The sequence below is a fragment of the Rattus norvegicus genome, chromosome 14 (genome assembly GCF_036323735.1).
Source record: "Rattus norvegicus strain BN/NHsdMcwi chromosome 14, GRCr8, whole genome shotgun sequence".
Taxonomy (NCBI): Eukaryota; Metazoa; Chordata; class Mammalia; order Rodentia; family Muridae; genus Rattus; species Rattus norvegicus.
In genome coordinates, this window is record NC_086032.1 from 31,711,077 (window position 1) to 31,729,979 (window position 18,903).

Below are 18,903 nucleotides of genomic sequence, written 5' to 3' on the forward strand. Positions count from 1 at the left end.
TCTCCTAGGAAATGCGTAACCTCGATAGCAATCTCTCCATTCATCTCAGAAAACAAAAGTTTCAAAGTTCTATACTGCTTTACTTTAATAAGCAGAATCTGTAAATGGTTTATGAAAACTCAGGCAAATACAGCGTAAACGCCTTATCATCCTCTGATGAAAGTGTTGACTTAATAAATGCCTGCAGTTTATGGCTTTATTACACTCAGTCAGATATTAGGAAAAGGTGCTTTTATAAAGCTCCCCCCTCCCCCACCTTATCTCTTGCAGGAAAATCTATTTTTAACTGTATGAAAACAGGATTAGATATTTCATTTCTTTTAAGTCCATAGATTGCAGCCCATTATATCACGACACATGTGTCCTAATGACTTATTGAAATCCTGCCCCGGAACACAACGTCAATCTGCTCAATGGTTTAGAGCGGAAGGCAAAGCAAAGGGTGCACCATGCCTAGGAGACCAGGGAGTTTCGTTGGCTTCGACGGGGCTGAGATTCTAATTGCTAACTGTGTATTCCCAACACTAAACTTCCATCTACGTTCTAGCTGTCTACTGAAACCCTTCCACTGGAACCCACACCATGCGTAATTGTGTTACAGAGAGAGACCAACATCTACACCATTTTCCAATTTCTGATCCGATTATGGTTTTAGATGTAGTCAGCTCTTCTTCTCACTTTTCCTACTCACTACTGAGTCTTATTTATACTTTTATTGTTCCTCTGTAAGCCTCTAAGTTTCACTATCCTCCCCACACACCTTTCTTCTTCCTCTTCCTCTCTTTCTCCTCTCTTTCTTTCTCCTCTCCCTCCTTCTCCCTCCCCCTCCACGCCCTCTTGTCTTTTTGAGCCAGCCATGGTCTCACTTAAGTAACCCTGATTGGCCTGGAACTACCTACACAGACCAGGCTGGACTTGAGCTCTGAGATCCACCTGTCCCTGCCTTCCGAGCTCTGAGATTACATGTACCACCATGTCTGGCCACGTTCCCTCTTTTTTGCAATAATTTTCTAATTGTACCAGAGTTTAAGAATCAATGGGTTCAGAACAGAGTGTGGATGCCGTGCGTGGTAGCATTATTGATAGCAGTAACAACGATCCAAATGCCTATGAACTGATAACTGAATAAGAGGCATAGTACAGAGCCATAGCATGGACTATTGTTCAGTCATAAAGAGGATCAAACACTTCTTATCTATACAGCAAGGATGAGCCTCGAAGGTGACTCACAACCTAGAGTTGAGGAGAGAGCTCAGCAGCAGAGAGTGAGCTTACTGTGCAGGACCAGTGGTCACTCAGGCTTAGTCCCAGCATGCCAAAATAATAATAATAATTATATGAAAGAAGCTAGTCACAAAGGGATGCAGGTGTTGTGATTCGATTCGTGTGATATTCTTAAAAAGGCAAAACTAAAGAAACAGAAAATACCATTGCTGGAGGCTAACAGGGGAAGGTGAGTATCTTTTGTGGGGGTGGCGGGGATTTTAAAATTAAACACTGGCGACTGTTGATGATACATACTGAAAACACTGAGTTGAATACTCTAAAAGGGTGGATTTTGGTAAGTACAGCTCGCACCTCTCATCATAGAAGCCTGCTTTCTTTTTGCAGACAGACTATGCTGGAGCCCCATGCCTGGTCAAAGCAGGAAGTGTCTGTCTGGTATCTGACTGGTACATCTACAATGCATCCCACCCAAGGCTGAGGGCACATCGGAGAAGAGCAGGAGGAAGGATTCAAGGGCCAGAAGATGAGGACGGCTTCTGTGAAACAGCGTCTTCAAGATGTTAGAGGGATTCCCCAACCATGCACAGCATGATTGCCCAAACAAGGCCTGCATAACGACAACACCAGTTAACCTGCCAATGCTGACTAGCCCCACCCCTCCAGATGATTGGTGGCTGCTGAGAGAGGGAGAATGACTTTTCTTCAGGAACCAGACCTCTCTCTGATAGTCATACAATTTCAAATTGTCACCCCTAGACATATGTACCTAAGAGCAACAATAAATGAGGTTGTGTGTGTGTGTGTGTGTGTGTGTGTGTGTGTGTAATACACATAAGTAATAATTATAGAAGAAGACGTAATGAACTTGAGAGGGAGTCAGGCAAGGCACATGAGGAGTTGAAGGTAGGAGGGAGGGGAGGAAATAATTTAAATAGACATGTAAAACTTATGAGAACGTAGATGCTACAGTAGAAGTGTGGCCTGAAAGGACCAACTGGACTCGAGCAAAAATTAAAAGCCCTCTTCATAAGGCGAAGAGAAGAGGTGCTTAGGAGCCCTCTCAGTTACTAAAGTGCTTGCTGCACAAGTCTGGGGACCTGAGTCCCCACTTCCAGAACCCACACAACAAAAGCAGGTGTGCAGTCACCTGTAATACTGTGCTGAGAAGGCTGAGACAGGAAGGGCTGGCTTTGAGGCTCCCTGCCTAGCCTGCCGAGACAAACAGCTGAGCTCCAGGGTCAGTGAAAGATACTGTTTCCAAAAAAAACCAGGGAAGAATAATTGAGGGATATACTTGTTGATCAGATCCCAACACATGTGCACCTGCATATATGTACACACGTGAACATGCATGTACATACTCATGCACACAGTCTCAATGGTAAGAGAATGAAATGATAAATCGTAAACTAGGAGGATACATTTCCAGTTCCCAAATCTAATTGATTTTGTAGCCCAAATATATTTCAAAGCCCTACATTCAAAAATAAGAAAATAAGTAACCCAACTAAAAATGGGGAAAGATTTGAGCAAATGCATCATTAAAGTGCACATACAAATAAATAAAGACTACACACCAGATGTGACAGAGATGTGGAGGGTAGGGGTAATTCATATACTGTTTTGAGGATGCTACTTTGGAAAACATTCTGGTCATTAATGTAAAAAGCTAAACGTACATCTGTCCTACCATTTGATCGGGCCGTCTCACTCCTAGGTATTATTAACTCAAGAGAAATGAAAACATAGCCAACAGGAATGACTCAAAGGAGAAGGGTGCAGCAGCTTTGAGAGGAAAACAATCCAAACATCCATCAAGAAGTTCACAAATGAACTAGTACGCCCATTTTGATGAAATACTGCAGGGCGATATAAAGAACCGAACTATTGTATATGCAGATGCATTGGTCACTCGCAGGTATCCAAAAATAACCGCACAAGTCACTGAGATGCATTCAAGAGAGACCGGCTGGCCGGTACAGACTTACACGATTCCATCGTATATAGGTCTAGAAAACAGAAGCCCATCTTTAATGATGGGTGGAATATTAGAGGTTGCATAAGGTGAGATTTAGGGAAGGAGTGAGGAGGGGGTTACACATCCCTACTGTTAGACAGTGGGCTTGGCTGTTATTTCTCTTCATGTTTCCAACCCATAGGGACTTTTTATTTAGCTTGGTGGCATGTATTTTCCACATGGACCATTCATTCATTCATTCATTCATTCATTCATTCATCCACTCAGTACATGAAATAGAGCTTTTTATATTTGCATCCATTTTACAAACAAGCATCGTGATTCATAAATATCTGTTGAGTATTTACTGCAGGCCATGTGTTGTGCTCCATGCTGGTGATGGATTATTGGGTGATATTCACTGGCCTGGCTCTGAAGCACTCAGGAAAATATCCATGCTGTCGTGTTAAATAAGGAGACAGAATATCAGTCAATATCAACCCATCAATCTGTCCGTGTGTAACTGTCTGTATTTATACCTATATAAAAGACACTCCTTGACTGATGTGAGCTATTCCCAAAAGATTTATCAGCGGCTGAAAATAACTCAAGTTGAAAGCACATTTGATAGCTGAGCCCAGTCCTGCCTAAAAGTGTTCAGATCACTTACATTAGCCTACAGATTTATAGTAAAGTACTGGATGCTTCACATGATTGGATGAATTCTGTACTAAGAAAGAAAAAAGAAGCAAGCTGTGTATGTGAGTTCCACCAGCAATGAAACAGAAAACTCAGTGAGCCAGAAGCTGGGGGACTAATGTGGTTCTCCTTCTGGAATGTGCAAGGTTAAAAGCTCTTGACAGAGACGGACATGGAAAGAAACCAGAAGTTTAAGAACCGTTGTCTCTGGGATCGGCTAGCCAATTTTCCTCCTTTTTCTAATTTATTTCCTAGGACTATTGGCCTAATTAAATCCCTCATCCATCTTTATATGACCTCACAGGACACAGAGCTGACGGTATCTCTGGTGTCCACACACCAACGCTTATTGGATGACCCATGCAGAATGCTGTCCACACATCCTAGCAACACTAACTAACATGTGCTCTTGTATTGTCTTGTAATGTCTGTAAGGTCGCGCCAGGTCAGAATGGAAAGGGCTGTGTCAAGCTCCTTTAGCTTTCTTACTTTCAAAGGGCATCCATCTGATGGATTTGAAATGGAACATGGGAACCTAATACACATGAAAGGCCGAGCTTAGCCCTCTAGGACAGATCCTCAGAGGCAAGAGTCCTTCAGAATCACTGAAGGCTGGGCATGGTGGCACACACCTGTCTTCATCATCATCATCATCACCATCACCACCATCATCATCATCACCATCACCACCACCACCATCATCATCATCACACACACACACACACACATACACACACACACACACACACACACACACACACACACACACACACACACACACACACGACTTCAAAGCCAACCTGAGCTACATAATGAGATGTCTCAGAGACCTGAAGAAAAAAAGGTCGCTGTTTGAAAGTCACTCATCACATAGAAAAAGAAGCCATGGTAGTGCCATAGGGCGAGAACATGCAGAGCCAAATCTTCTAATCAGGGTTTGATCTTTTCCAAACTCCGCTGCCTTTCAATTGGGCTTTTCAAATGGCTCTCCCATCACACAAGCAATGTTTTGTGTCCCTGTTTGGGGACACACAGCAGCGCTCAGAACATCCTGTCAACTGAGTAACTGATACTCACCTGTAATTTGCCTGGAAAAAGCCAAATTCCCACCACCCATACTTCTTATCGAGGAAGCTGAGGGGGCATTTCTGTCTCCATACTCCAGCCTCCTTAGCTGGAGTCAAGTGCCAGAAAGAAGGGTAAGCTGTGAAAACTGGAGCTGGAGAGATGGCTCAGTGGTTAAGAGCACTGACTGCTCTTCCAGAGGTCCTGAGTTCAATTCCCAGCAACCACATGGTGGCTGACAACCATCTGTAATGGGATTCGATGCCCTCTTCTGGTGTGTCTGAAGACAGCAATGGTGGGCTCATAGACATAAAATAAGTAATTTGAAAAAAAAAAGTGTGAAAGCCGAAGCTACTTAGGGCTCCATAACGGACTGAAAATATAAAGCCAGAAGGAGCCTGGCATTGCAAGTTCCTACCCAGAGCATTAGTGTGGTGGCCACACACAGGGCACAGTGGACTGTTTTAAACCTTAAAGAGGTGGAGAAAGATTAAGCAGTAAATTTGTGGAGCACAGACAAACACGGGCGAAGTGGGTATTTTTATTGCTGAGCTGTCACTTTTGCTCACAGTTGCACTTCCTGCCATGGTCAGGACACTTAAGGCAGAGGGGTGAAGTGAGCTGCCCAGGGGAGCTCAGAGCACCCAGAGGCATCCATGCAGGAAAAGAATCTGAAACAAGCCCACGGGCTGCATGCGGCACACATCTCTGGCTGCGTGTGTAAAAAGGTCATTTTCCCCTAAACTCACAAAGCTCTCTGAAGTTCTTATTGATGTGATTATGAGACGGCATCTGTGTCAGTAAATGTCCACCCTGCTGTAATACAGGGTAACTTCATTGTAGGTTTTCATTATGTCTGAGGTCCTCTCAACCGGCGATCCGTGTATGGCATAAACTGAGGAGGAGGCATTCTCTGTCGCATGGTTCTCAGTTCACGAGGGCTACCAACAAGAAAACACCCATGGGTCAGGTGATGTTTGAACAATGTAAGCATGGTTCTTATAGGAGCAGAGACGGCCTCACACGTCCTAACACGTAATTGTATTTAGTGAGATTCGCACTTTCCAGTTCATGATTGAGGTGCCAGAAAAACCCGTGTCTTTGTAGGTCCCCTTCTTCACAGATGAGCCTTCATGGGGTCATAAAAAGGAATAAATCTGTGGCTCACAAGAAGACCGAGGACAAAAGGTCCCGGCAAGTTTCATCCAGGCCCTTCATAGCAATGTTGTCTCCACTCACCAGTGTGGAGCCTTGCTGACCTATTCACCTCCAACAGGCTCTACCTTGAATCCCACAGTTCCTGGCTTCCAAGCAGAGATTGAGCCCGAGGCAAACCACCTTGGGTGGTCTATCCCAGATACCTTGCTTTGCTCATACCTCTGAGTACAGTGTCTCATAACTCCCACCTCCACAGAGAACTTTAGCTATGACTACCAATCATGCTTCCTGTTTCCTCTTGCTTTATCCCCAGCACATCTCCACGATATGTACTTTGTCATTCAAAGGAAACTTCAGCATGGACATGTTAAATATTGACTTCATATCTCATGGTTAATAAGTAGCAGGGATCAAACAGAAGCCCTGAACTTGGGGCTTTTTAGTCTATGACTTCTCTAGGACAGTGTAAGACCCAGATGTCTCCCATTGTCCTCTGAATCATTCTGCAGCCTCAGGGTGGGCTCTGTACCTTCTCTATCCTCGAGGGTTTGACTAGCCTTTCAAAGGTTGCTCATGGGGACTGGGAAGTTGATTCAGTGGTTAGAGTCTTGATTCATCAAGATCAGGACCCAAGTTGTGATCTGAGAATCCCTGTAGATGCTGGGAGATAGCTTCTGGAGGAGAGAGACATTGTCTGTGTGATTTTAGTCTCCAATGGTGGAGCAAGTTGGCTATCGAGAATAGCCTCATGGGCTCACTCTGGTTTTGACTGAGACCTTACCTCAGGAATAGCAAAGACAGAAGAGTAATTTGAGACAACTCCTGACAGCAGACAGCAGCCTTAGGCTTCTGCATACATGCATGTACAAGTGCCTGACTAAGTACACAAAGAACCCTAAATGGGATATACATATTCCATCCCTCCTCCTCCAAGGCTCAGGGACCTATGGGGAAGAGGGATGGATTATACAAGTTGAAATCAGTAGATAACACTAGGAAGGAAACAGTGTTTCCAGACACAACATGGCCATTGCATATGTGAAATCACAATTGTGTTAGTGTGAGCAAGACCAGCATGAGCTCAAGGCAGACAAAATCCCAGAAGAGAGTGGGGAGGTGGGCACACAATCCTGTTCCTGGCTGAGGGGCTGTTGCCCTTTGATAGCTTCAGGGAGAGTGAGAGTCCATTTTCTTGAATGATATGACCCCTGGTAGGCTGACCGCATGCCAGCATAGGCCTCACTCCCAAGGCCAGTTGAACAACCCAAACTGGACTTGACGGGTTACCAATAAGAACGATAACTGGGGCCCTGCGGAGAGCTCATAAGCAACACCCCACGAGCAAACTTGAGCCTCGGGACCACAGGTAAGACAAACCTTCCTACTCCAAGCGACCTGCCTAGTGAACTCAGGACACAGGCCCACAGGAACAGCTGAAGACCTGTAGAGAGGAAAAACTACACGCCCGAAAGCAGAACACTCTGTTCCCATAACTGGCTGAAAGAAAACAGGAAAACAGGTCTACAGCGCTCCTGACACACAGGCTTATAGGACAGTCTAGCCACTGTCAGAAATAGCAGAACAAAGTAACACTAGAGATAATCTGATGGCGAGAGGCAAGCGCAGGAACCCAAGCAACAGAAACCAAGACTACATGGCATCATTGGAGCCCAATTCTCCCACCAAAGCAAACACAGAATATCCAAACACACCAGAAAAGCAAGATCTAGTTTCAAAATCATATTTGATCATGATGCTGGAGGACTTCAAGAAAGACATGAAGAACTCCCTTAGAGAAACACAGGAAAACATTAATAAACAAGTAGAAGCCTACAGAAAGGAATCGCAAAAATCCCTGAAAGAATTCCAGGAAAACACAACCAAACAGTTGAAGGAATTAAAAACGGAAATAGGAGCAATCAAGAAAGAACACATGGAAACAACCCTGGATATAGAAAACCAAAAGAAGAGACAAGGAGCCATAGATACAAGCATCACCAACAGAATACAAGAGATAGAAGAGAGAATATCAGGGGCAGAAGATTCCATAGAAATCATCCACTCAACTGTCAAAGATAATGTAAAGCGGAAAAAGCTACTGGTAGAAAACATACAGGAAATCCAGGACTCAAAGAGAAGATCAAACCTAAGGATAATAGGTATAGAAGAGAGTGAAGACTCCCAGCTCAAAGGACCAGTAAATATCTTCAACAAAATCATAGAAGAAAACTTCCCTAACCTAAAGAAAGAGATACCCATAAGCATACAAGAAGCATACAGAACTCCAAATAGATTGGACCAGAAAAGAAATTCCTCCCATCACATAATAGTCAAAACACCAAACGCACAAAATAAAGAAAGAATATTGAAAGCAGTAAGGGAAAAAGGTCAAGTAATATATAAAGGCAGACCTATCAGAATCACACCAGACTTTTCGTCAGAGACTATGAAAGCCAGAAGATCCTGGACAGATGTCATACAGAACCTAATGACACAAATGCCAGCCCAGGTTACAGTATCCTGCAAAACTCTCAATTAACATAGACGGAGAAACCAAGATATTCCATGACAAAACCAAATTTACACAATATCGTTCTACAAACCCAGCGCTACAAAGGATAATAAATGGTAAAGCCCAACATAAGGAGGCAAGCTATACCCTAGAAGAAGCAAGAAACTAATCGTCTTGGCAACAAAACAAAGAGAAGAAAAGCACACAAACATAACCTCATATCCAAATATGAATATAACTGGAAGCAATAATCACTATTCCTTAAATAAAAAGACATAGATTAACAAACTGGATACGCAATGAGGACCCTGCATTCTGCTGCCTACAGGAAACACACCTCAGAGACAAAGACAGACACTACCTCAGAGTAAAAGGCTGGAAAACAACTTTCCAAGCAAATGGTTGGAAGAAGCAAGCTGGAGTAGCCATTCTAATATCAAATAAAATCAATTTTCAACTAAAAGTCATCAAAAAAGATAAGGAAGGACACTTCATATTCATCAAAGGAAAAATCCACCAAGATGAACTCTCAATCCTAAATATCTATGCCCCAAATACAAGGGCACCTACATACGTAAAAGAAACCTTACTAAAGCACAAAACACACATTGCACCTCACACAATAATAGTGGGAGATTTCAATACCCCACTCTCATCAATGGACAGATCATGGAAACAGAAATTAAACAGAGACGTAGACAGACTAAGAGAAGTCATGAGCCAAATGGACTTAACAGATATTTATACAACATTCTATCCTAAAGCAAAAGGATATACCTTCTTCTCAGCTCCTCATGGTACTTTCTCCAAAATTGACCATATAGTTGGTCAAAAAATGGGCCTCAACAGGTACAGAAAGATAGAAATAATCCCATGCGTGCTATCAGACCACCACAGCCTAAAGCTGATCTTCAATAACAATAAGGGAAGAACGCCCACATATACGTGGAAGTTGAACAATGCTCTACTCAATGATAACCTGGTCAAGGAAGAAATAAAGAAAGAAATTAAAGACTTTTTAGAATTTAATGAAAATGAAGGTACAACATACCCAAACTTATGGGACACAATGAAAGCTGTGCTAAGAGGAAAACTCATAGCGCTGAGTGCCTGCAGAAAGAAACAGGAAAGAGCATATGTCAGCAGCTTGACAGCATACCTAAAAGCTCTAGAACAAAAAGAAGCAAATACACCCAGGAGGAGTAGAAAGCAGGAAATAATCAAACTCAGAGCTGAAATCAACCAAGTAGAAACAAAGAGGATCATAGAAATAATCAACAGAACCAAAAGTTGGTTCTTTGAGAAAATCAACAAGATAGATAAACCCTTAGCCAGACTAACGAGAGTACACAGAGGGTGTGTCCAAATTAACAAAATTAGAAATGAAAAGGGAGACATAACTACAGATTCAGAGGAAATTCAAAAAATCATCAGATCTTACTATAAAAGCCTATATTCAACAAAACTTGAAAATTTGCAGGAAATGGACAATTTCCTAGACAGATACCAGGTACCAAAGTTAAATCAGGAACAGATAAACCAGTTAAACAACCCCATAACTCCTAAGGAAATAGAAGCAGCCATTAAAGATCTCCCAACCAAAAAGAGCCCAGGTCCAGACGGGTTTAGTGCAGAATTCTATCAAACCTTCATAGAAGACCTCATACCAATATTATCCAAACTATTCCACAAAATTGAAACAGATGGAGCCCTACCGAATTCCTTCTACGAATCTACAATTACTCTTATACCTAAACCACACAAAGACACAACAAAGAAAGAGAACTTCAGACCAATTTCCCTTATGAATATCGACGCAAAAATACTCAATAAAATTCTGGCAAACAGAATCCAAGAGCACATCAAAACACTCATCCACCATGATCAAGTAGGCTTCATCCCAGGCATGCAGGGATGGTTTAATATACGGAAAACCATCAACGTGATCCAGTATATAAACAAACTGAAAGAACAAAACCACATGATCATTTCATTAGACGCTGAGAAAGCATTTGACAAAATTCAACACCCCTTCATGATAAAAGTCCTGGAAAGAATAGGAATTCAAGGCCCATACCTAAACATAGTAAAAGCCATATACAGCAAACCAGTTGCTAACATTAAACTAAATGGAGAGAAACTTGAAGCAATCCCACTAAAATCAGGGACTAGACAAGGCTGCCCACTCTCTCCCTACTTATTCAATATAGTTCTTGAAGTTCTAGCCAGAGCAATCAGACAACAAAAGGAGGTCAAGGGGATACAGATCGGAAAAGAAGAAGTCAAAATATCACTATTTGCAGATGATATGATAGTATGTTTAAGTGATCCCAAAAGTTCCACTAGAGAACTACTAAAGCTGATAAACAACTTCAGCAAAGTGGCTGGGTATAAAATTAACTCAAATAAATCAGTAGCCTTCCTCTACACAAAAGAGAAACAAGCCGAGAAAGAAATTAGGGAAACGACACCCTTCATAATAGACCCAAATAATATAAAGTACCTCGGTGTGACTTTAACCAAGCAAGTAAAAGATCTGTACAATAAGAACTTCAAGACTCTGAAGAAAGAAATTGAAGAAGACCTCAGAAGATGGAAAGATCTCCCATGCTCATGGATTGGCAGGATTAATATAGTAAAAATGGCCATTTTACCAAAAGCGATCTACAGATTCAATGCAATCCCCATCAAAATACCAATCCATTTCTTCAAAGAGTTAGACAGAACAATTTGCAAATTCATCTGGAATAATAAAAAACCCAGGATAGCTAAAACTATCCTCAACAATAAAAGGACTTCAGGGGGAATCACTATCCCTGAACTCAAGCAGTATTACAGAGCAATAGTGATAAAAACTGCATGGTATTGGTACAGAGACAGACAGATAGACCAGTGGAACAGAATTGAAGACCCAGAAATGAACCCACACACCTATGGGCACTTGATTTTTGACAAAGGAGCCAAAACCATCCAATGGAAAAAAAGATAGCATTTTCAGCAAATGGTGCTGGTTCAACTGGAGGTCAACATGTAGAAGAATGCAGATCAATCCTTGCTTATCACCCTGAACAAAGCTTAAGTCCAAGTGGATCAAGGACCTCCACATCAAACCAGATACACTCAAACTAATAGAAGAAAAACTAGGGCAGCATCTCGAACACATGGGCACTGGAAAAAATTTCCTGAACAAAACACCAATGGCTTATGCTCGAAGATCAAGAATCGACAAGTGGGATCTCATAAAACTGCAAAGCTTCTGTAAGGCAAAGGACACTGTGGTTAGGACAAATCAGCAACCAACAGATTGGGAAAAGGTCTTTACCAATCCTACAACAGATAGAGGGCTTATATCCAAAATATACAAAGAACTCAAGAAGTTAGACCGCAGGGAGACAAATAACCTTATTAAAAAATGGGGTTCAGAGCTAAACAAAGAATTCACAGCTGAGGAATGCCTAATGGCTGAGAAACACCTAAAGAAATGTTTAACATTATTAGTCATAAGGGAAATGCAAATCAAAACAACCCTGAGTTTTCACCTCACACCAGTGAGAATGGCTAAGATCAAAAACTCAGGTGACACCAAATGCTGGCGAGGATGTGGAGAAAGAGGAACACTCCTCCATTGTTGGTGGGATTGCAGACTGGTAAAACCATTCTGGAAATCAGTCTGGAGGTTCCTCAGAAAATTGGACATTGAACTGCCTGAGGATCCAGCTATCCCTCTCTTGGGCATATACCCAAAAGATGACCCAACATATAACAAAGACACGTGCTCTGCTATGTTCATAGCAGCCTTATTTATAATAGCCAGAAGCTGGAAATAACCCAGATGCCCTTCAACAGAGGAATGGATACAGAAAATGTGGTACATCTACACAATGGAATATTACTCAGCTATCAAAAACAATGACTTTATGAAATTCATAGGCAAATGGTTGGAACTGGAAAATATCATCCTGAGTGAGGTAACCCAATCACAGAAAAACACACATGGTATGCACTCATTGATAAGTGGCTATTAGCCCAAATGTTTGAATTACCCTAGATGCCTAGAACACATGAAACTCAAGACGGATGATCAAAATGTGAACGCTTCACTCCTTCTTTAAAAGGGGAACAAGGAGACTCTTGGCAGGGAATAGAGAGGCAAAGATTAAAACAGAGACAGAAGGAACACCCATTCAGAGCCTGCCCCACATGTGGCCCATACATATACAGCCACCCAATTAGACAAGATGGATGAAGCAAAGAAGTGCAGGCAGACAGGAGCTGGATGTAGATCGCTCCTGAGAGACACAGCCAGAATACAGCAAATACAGAGGCGAATGCCAGCAGCAAACCACTGAACTGAGAACGGGACCCCCGTTGAAGGAATCAGAGAAAGAACTGGAAGAGCTTGAAGGGGCTCGAGACCCCATATGAACAACAATGCCAAGCAACCAGAGCTTCCAGGGACTAAGCCACTACCTAAAGACTATACATGGACTGACCCTGGACTCTGACCTCATAGGTAGCAATGAATATCCTAGTAAGATCACCAGTGTAACGGGAAACCCTTGGTCATGCTAAGACTGAACCCCCAGTGAACTAGATTGTTGGGGGGAGGGCAGCAATGGGGGGAGGATAGGGAGGGGAACACCCATAAGGAAGGGGAGGGGGGAGGGGGATGTTTGCCCGTAAACTGGGAAAGGGAATAACACTTGAAATGTAAATAAGAAATACTCAAGTTAATAAAAAAAATCAAAAAAAAAAAAAAAAAAAAGGAAGGATAACTGAAAGCAAAGTTGGGTAGAAAGGGATGAAAGGGTGGTTATGGGAGGAGTTGGTGAGAGTGAATGTGTTCAAAATACATGGTATGAAGTTTTCATAGAATAAAAAAATGTTAAAAAAAGAAAAAATAAAAACAGCACACAGAAAGGGAAACGTATATAATTCCCATCTGAGCAACAGATATCTCAGTTGTGTATTTTAATATTTATATTTAATACACTTGGTACTAAGCCAGTCCCTTGTTAAACCGGAAACATCATCTGATGTTTGGTTGTTCATTGTGTTGAGGTCTTGTCACTGTTTGAAGATCAAATTTCTTCCTCGTAAAGGGTGGTCTCCTACTTACACATGGACATGTGCTGGCATGTGACACGGAGTCGGTCACCAGCAACACAAGGTCCAGCAATTTGTTTAGATTTCAACATGGATCTTAGTGATCACTGAGGATGGGGGGGTCACTGAAATGCGTGGATTATGAGACAGAGTGTCAGTGTTTGAGCAAATGGGGGTACCAGGCTCAGGGCTGGGGTGTAGGGCAGGTGTGCAAGCACTGAGCTTGGCGGGTATCCTCCTTATGTATTTCCTGCTTAAGAAAGAAAATGCTCTTCAACAGAGGAATGGATACAGAAAATGTGGTACATCTACACAATGGAGTACTACTCAGCTATCAAAAGCAATGACTTCATGAAATTCTCAGGCAAATGGATGGAACTAGAAAATATCATCCTGAATGAGTTAACCCAGTCACAAAAGAGCACACATGGCATGTACTCACTGATAAGTGGATAGTAGCCCCAAAAGCTCAGAATACTCAAGATACAATTCACAGACCACATGAAGCTCAAGAAGAAGGAAGACCAAATTGTGGATGCTTCAGTCCTTCTTAGAAGGAGGAACACGCTACTCACAGGAGGAAATACAGGGACAAAGAGTGGAACGGAGACTGAAGGAAAGGTCATCTAGACACTGCCCCACAAGGGGATCCATCCCATACAAAACCACCAAACCCATACACTATTGCTGATGCCAAGAAGTGCTTGCTGTTAGGAGCCTATTATGGGTGTCTCCTGAGGCTCTGCCGTTGCCTTACTGATACAGATGAGGATGCTTGCAGCCAACCATTGGACTGAGCATGGGAACCCCAATGGAGGAGTTATAGAAAGGACTGAAGGAGCTGAAGGTGTTTGCAACCCCATAGGAAGAACAACAATATCAACCAACCAGATCCCCCCGGTCCCCCAGGGACTAAATAACCAACAACAGAGTGGAGGGACCCATGGCTCCAGCTGCACATGTAGCAGAGGGTGGCACTGTCTGGCATCAATAGGAGGAGAAGCCCTTCGTCCTGTGAAGGCTCATTTCCCCAGCCAGGGCATTGAGGTGGGAGTGGGTGGGGGTGAGGTGGAGCATCCTCACAGAGGCAGGGGGAGGGGGAAGTAGGAGGGGGGAACTGGGAAAGGGAATTGAATTTGAAATGTAAATACATAAAATATCCTTTAATGCTGGATGCTGGCCTTCACTGAACTACAGATGAAGATGAATTAATTCCTGAGGGACAGGAAGAGGGAAGGGGAAGGCTATGATTAAAAAGAGTTAAACAGGAAGATCATTGATGGATTCTAAGTTGAAAATAGAATCCACTTCGACAAGGCAGCGTGCATGTGTGAGACACAATATACCGATGACTGACAATGAGAAATACCACTCATTTCAGAATCTCTCTCTCTCTCTCTCTCTCTCTCTCTCTCTCTCTCTCTTTTCTCTTCCAGACAGGATGCATCTGTGTAGCCTTGGCTGTCTTGGAACTCACTCTGTAGACCAGACTAGCCTCAACCTCAGACATCTGCTTGCCTCTGCCTCTAGCGTGCTGGGATTAAAGGTGTGCATCACCACCACCCATCCCACATAATCATCTTTAAAAGTCTTCACTGCCTTCGTTTTTTGCACATAAAGTTTTATCAGGACATGGACACACCCATTTGTTTAAGTGGTGACTATGGATGTTTGTGTAGGACAAATTGCCCAAGAGCCTCTGCAGAGTCCATGAATCATTCAGAGCTCGTAGTTTTGTGGCTCTTTACAAAAGTTGCCAGCTCTCTGGTGCAAACGTGCTTTTTGTAAGTCAGCCACAAGGGAAAAGAATGGCCAGAAGTGATTGGTAGATTCATAAAGGCTCAGAAGTTTCCTTTGTTACCAAAGACACACTTCTCTAGCCCGTGGTCTCATCACTTAACAATTCTGTCTATGAAGGTCTTCAGCCTGAAAAGCTGAGAATTTCTTCCTCATTCTTGTAGCCTGCTTATGAATTTGTCACGCCCTTAAGCACCAAGTCTAGTTATGGTTAGCCCCTCAGCTCATCTGCAGAAGAAATTCACTGGGTAGGAAAAGAGAAGGAGCAGTTTATAACACTGTGTGGGAAGTCACTATAATCATCTGGTCGAACAGGAAGTGGGCTGCAAGCTCTTTCTTCCGTGCTGTAGACTGAACCCAGGGCCTTGTGGGTGCTGGGCAGGTGCTCTGGCACTAAGATACAGACCCAGCTCTAGCTAATGCGGGCTTGGGGGGAGTGAGTAGACTATGAGAGACTTGATTTCAGCAACTGATTAATCCACTGAGGATTCAAAAGTTGGTCAAATTATTGGGAGGTGGGGCCTGGTTGGCAGAAGCAGGTCCTTAGAGGTGCGTTTTCTGGAGGATCCTGAGAGCCGAGCCCTTTCCCACCTCCTCATCTTCCTGGATGTCCTGTGAGTCTGTCCAATCCAATACAGCTTCTCTGGCATGACACTGCTTTATCTCAGGTCTGAAGCAACAGATCCAGCCAGGGCTGGGTCAAACCCGCAAGACAAAGTGAATCGTTTTATTTTTTAAAATTATCTCTCTCAGGTAAAACGCTCCTGCCACAGACACAAAAGTCTCAGGGACACAAGCACTCACACTACGAACCACACTTAATGGGAAGCTTTAGAACTCTTCTTAACGTAGAGTGTAGAGAACAGTCTAAGTATTTGCTGACTCAAAATCAACATAATAAAATGTAGTGTGCTATAGGCCATTAGAGGATAAAGTCTAATTGAACAGGCTCAGGAGCCAAGGGTACAGTTATTTTATATTTGTGATTCTCTTCTCTCCTTCTCGGGAGCCATTATGCAGTGGGATACCAGAAGCAAAAAGATCTAAAGCAAACACGAAGCTCATATCCAAACCCCTAGATTCCCCTCAAATGTCCATTTAATAGGATGGCTTGAGCTAATTTAGTTCTCCAATCATCAAATATCCACACTACACCTCTGTAGGGCCAGTTACAGTGTTAGCTTCAAAGAATCAACCGCCCACCCTTAGCAATGGTTCTACCATTTATTTGTGTGTATATGTGTGAATGTGTACGTGCACATACATGGGCATGCATTTGCCACGAGCATGTGTGGAGGTCAGAGGATAACTTCAGAGAGTTGGTCTTCTCCTTCCGCCACGGGTCCAGGGATTGAACTTAATTTGGGCCACCTTGCTGAATGAGCTTCTTCTCTTTGAAAACAGGATTTTAATGCAACGTGATTGCATGCAAATCTGAAGGCTTGCCCCGGAGGCTTCGCGTGGAGCCACTTTGCTCTCTGAATATTATCTCACAAAGTCCAGTATTTCATCTTGCAGGGCTCTGCTCACACTTGCCCTTCATTTTCCAATAATACAGAACAATAGCTAAGTGGGCAGGGAAAGAGTTTCTGAGTAGCCAGAAAATGGCTTCCCCTAGTCAGGATCTGGCCACTGGCCCCAGCCTGAAGATGTGGTTTGAGAAAGTGAGCTCCATCTAAAGCTGAGGACACCCTGGTAATACACAGTATAGTTTACAGACTTGTTTCATAGCTCGTAATATTCTGATCAGGATGCACTCCCAGTCCAGGAAGATGTCAAGTCATCTGCACGTGTACTTTACAAGTCTGTCACTCCCATCTCAGTGTCCCAATGATGAACTAAATAAAGTACAGAGGATTCTTTACCTAACCAGGTGTAAGTCTTTTTGCCTTGTGAGAAGACTGTTTTGGGACTGGAGAGAGGGCTCAGTGGTTAAGAGCACTGACTGCTCTTCCAGAGGTCCTGAGTTCAAATCCCAGCAACCACATGGTGGCTCACAACCATCTGTAATGGGGTCTGATGTTCTCTTCTGGTGTGTCTGAAGACAGCTACAGTTTACTTATAATAAATACATCGTTTTTTAAAAAAAAGATTGTCTTGAGACTCAAAATCAAGCATAATGCACAGTAAAATTGAGATCTGAAGAAGAAGAGGAGAAAAAGGAAGAGGAGGAGGAGAAGGAGGAATCAAGTTAAAGACAGATGCTCATGGAACACGGTGGCCAGCACTCAGGAGTCTGAGATGAGAGAATCACTTGAAGCCAGAAGTGGAAGACCAGCCTATGTAATTCAAACATATATGCATGACTAGCAGAGCGAGACCTTGTTTCAATGATGGGAAAAGGGGGAGGGTTTCAAGATAAAGAAAACATAGAAGGAAAAAAAAATATTCACATAAGATACATGTGACAACAGACATTACCCATGCTGAGAGTCATGAAATGAAAAGCTGTGTATTTTATGTCCTTATGGGAATAGTACCATGAGCTTGCTGTGGTGGCTCATGGCGGCAACCCCAGCACATGGTGGCAACCCCAGTACATGGAAGGCTGGGGCAGGTGTACTGCCATGAGTCCAAGGACAGTCTGGGTCACAGAGTAAGACCCTGATTCTAGAAATAACTTAACAATGACATGAAGGCCCCTAGGAGGAGACTGAGGGGTGGCCTGAAGCTTGAAAGCCCATGACACCCAACCTCCATCTCACCTGAAGCCAACTAAGGACAGTTGGTCCCATCCCACAGCAAAGGAGAAGTAAAATGTTGAGTGCTGGCAGACCTGGGTTTAAGCCTCTAGTGGATTATAGTAAACTGGTACTAGTAACTGAAACCCTAGTTTGAATCAGGATTAGTAATAGGCTTAGTTAACACAACCAAAATAAATTAGATGTGTAAAAGACTGAATTACACTGGATTAAGCTTTCAGTATTTGCCGGCAATTTGTAGAAAGCTCGAGGGTTAACTGGAAAACTACACAACAGAGGAGAAACTAGTGCACCGCTAGGGTGTGAATTGGTGGCTTCCACAAGCAACCAACAGAAGATTATCCTGGAAGAAAAGACCTCAACGATCATGCCACCCAGCGGAATCAAATAGCTTAATAGAAACATGAGGGAAACTTCAAGGTAGCCAACCCGTGGTGGGGTGTCCCCACCATCTCAACACTCAGACGGTCGAGGTGGAAGGGCTGCTAACTCGAGTTCAAGACCAACACATGCAAGCTAAGTAACAAATGAACTATCAAATGCCTAGTCTTTAATAAAAAACTTAAGGTGGAAGTAAAATTTCATTCAAATTAAAATAAGAGGAAAGACTCTTAAAAGAAAAAGTAGGGATGTTACGGTTTGGATGTTATCGGCCCAGGGAGTACACTATTAGAAGGTGT

The 18,903-nt window shown here is 43.0% G+C and overlaps 1 protein-coding gene and 1 long non-coding RNA gene across 5 annotated transcripts in view; one reads left to right on the plus strand and one right to left on the minus strand.

Annotated features, from left to right (window-relative positions):
* LOC120096736 (uncharacterized) overlaps positions 1 to 2,457 on the plus strand; it is a 45,667-nt gene extending 43,210 nt beyond the window's left edge. For all 4 annotated transcript variants that reach the window (XR_005493574.2, XR_010057689.1, XR_010057691.1 and 1 more), the window contains one exon: positions 1,612 to 2,457. This is a non-coding gene — a long non-coding RNA (uncharacterized LOC120096736). The remainder of the gene's footprint in view (positions 1 to 1,611) is intronic.
* Positions 1 to 18,903, minus strand: part of Cracd (capping protein inhibiting regulator of actin dynamics) — a 236,064-nt gene that overhangs the window by 72,749 nt on the left and 144,412 nt on the right. The gene's annotated exons all lie outside the window — the stretch shown is intronic.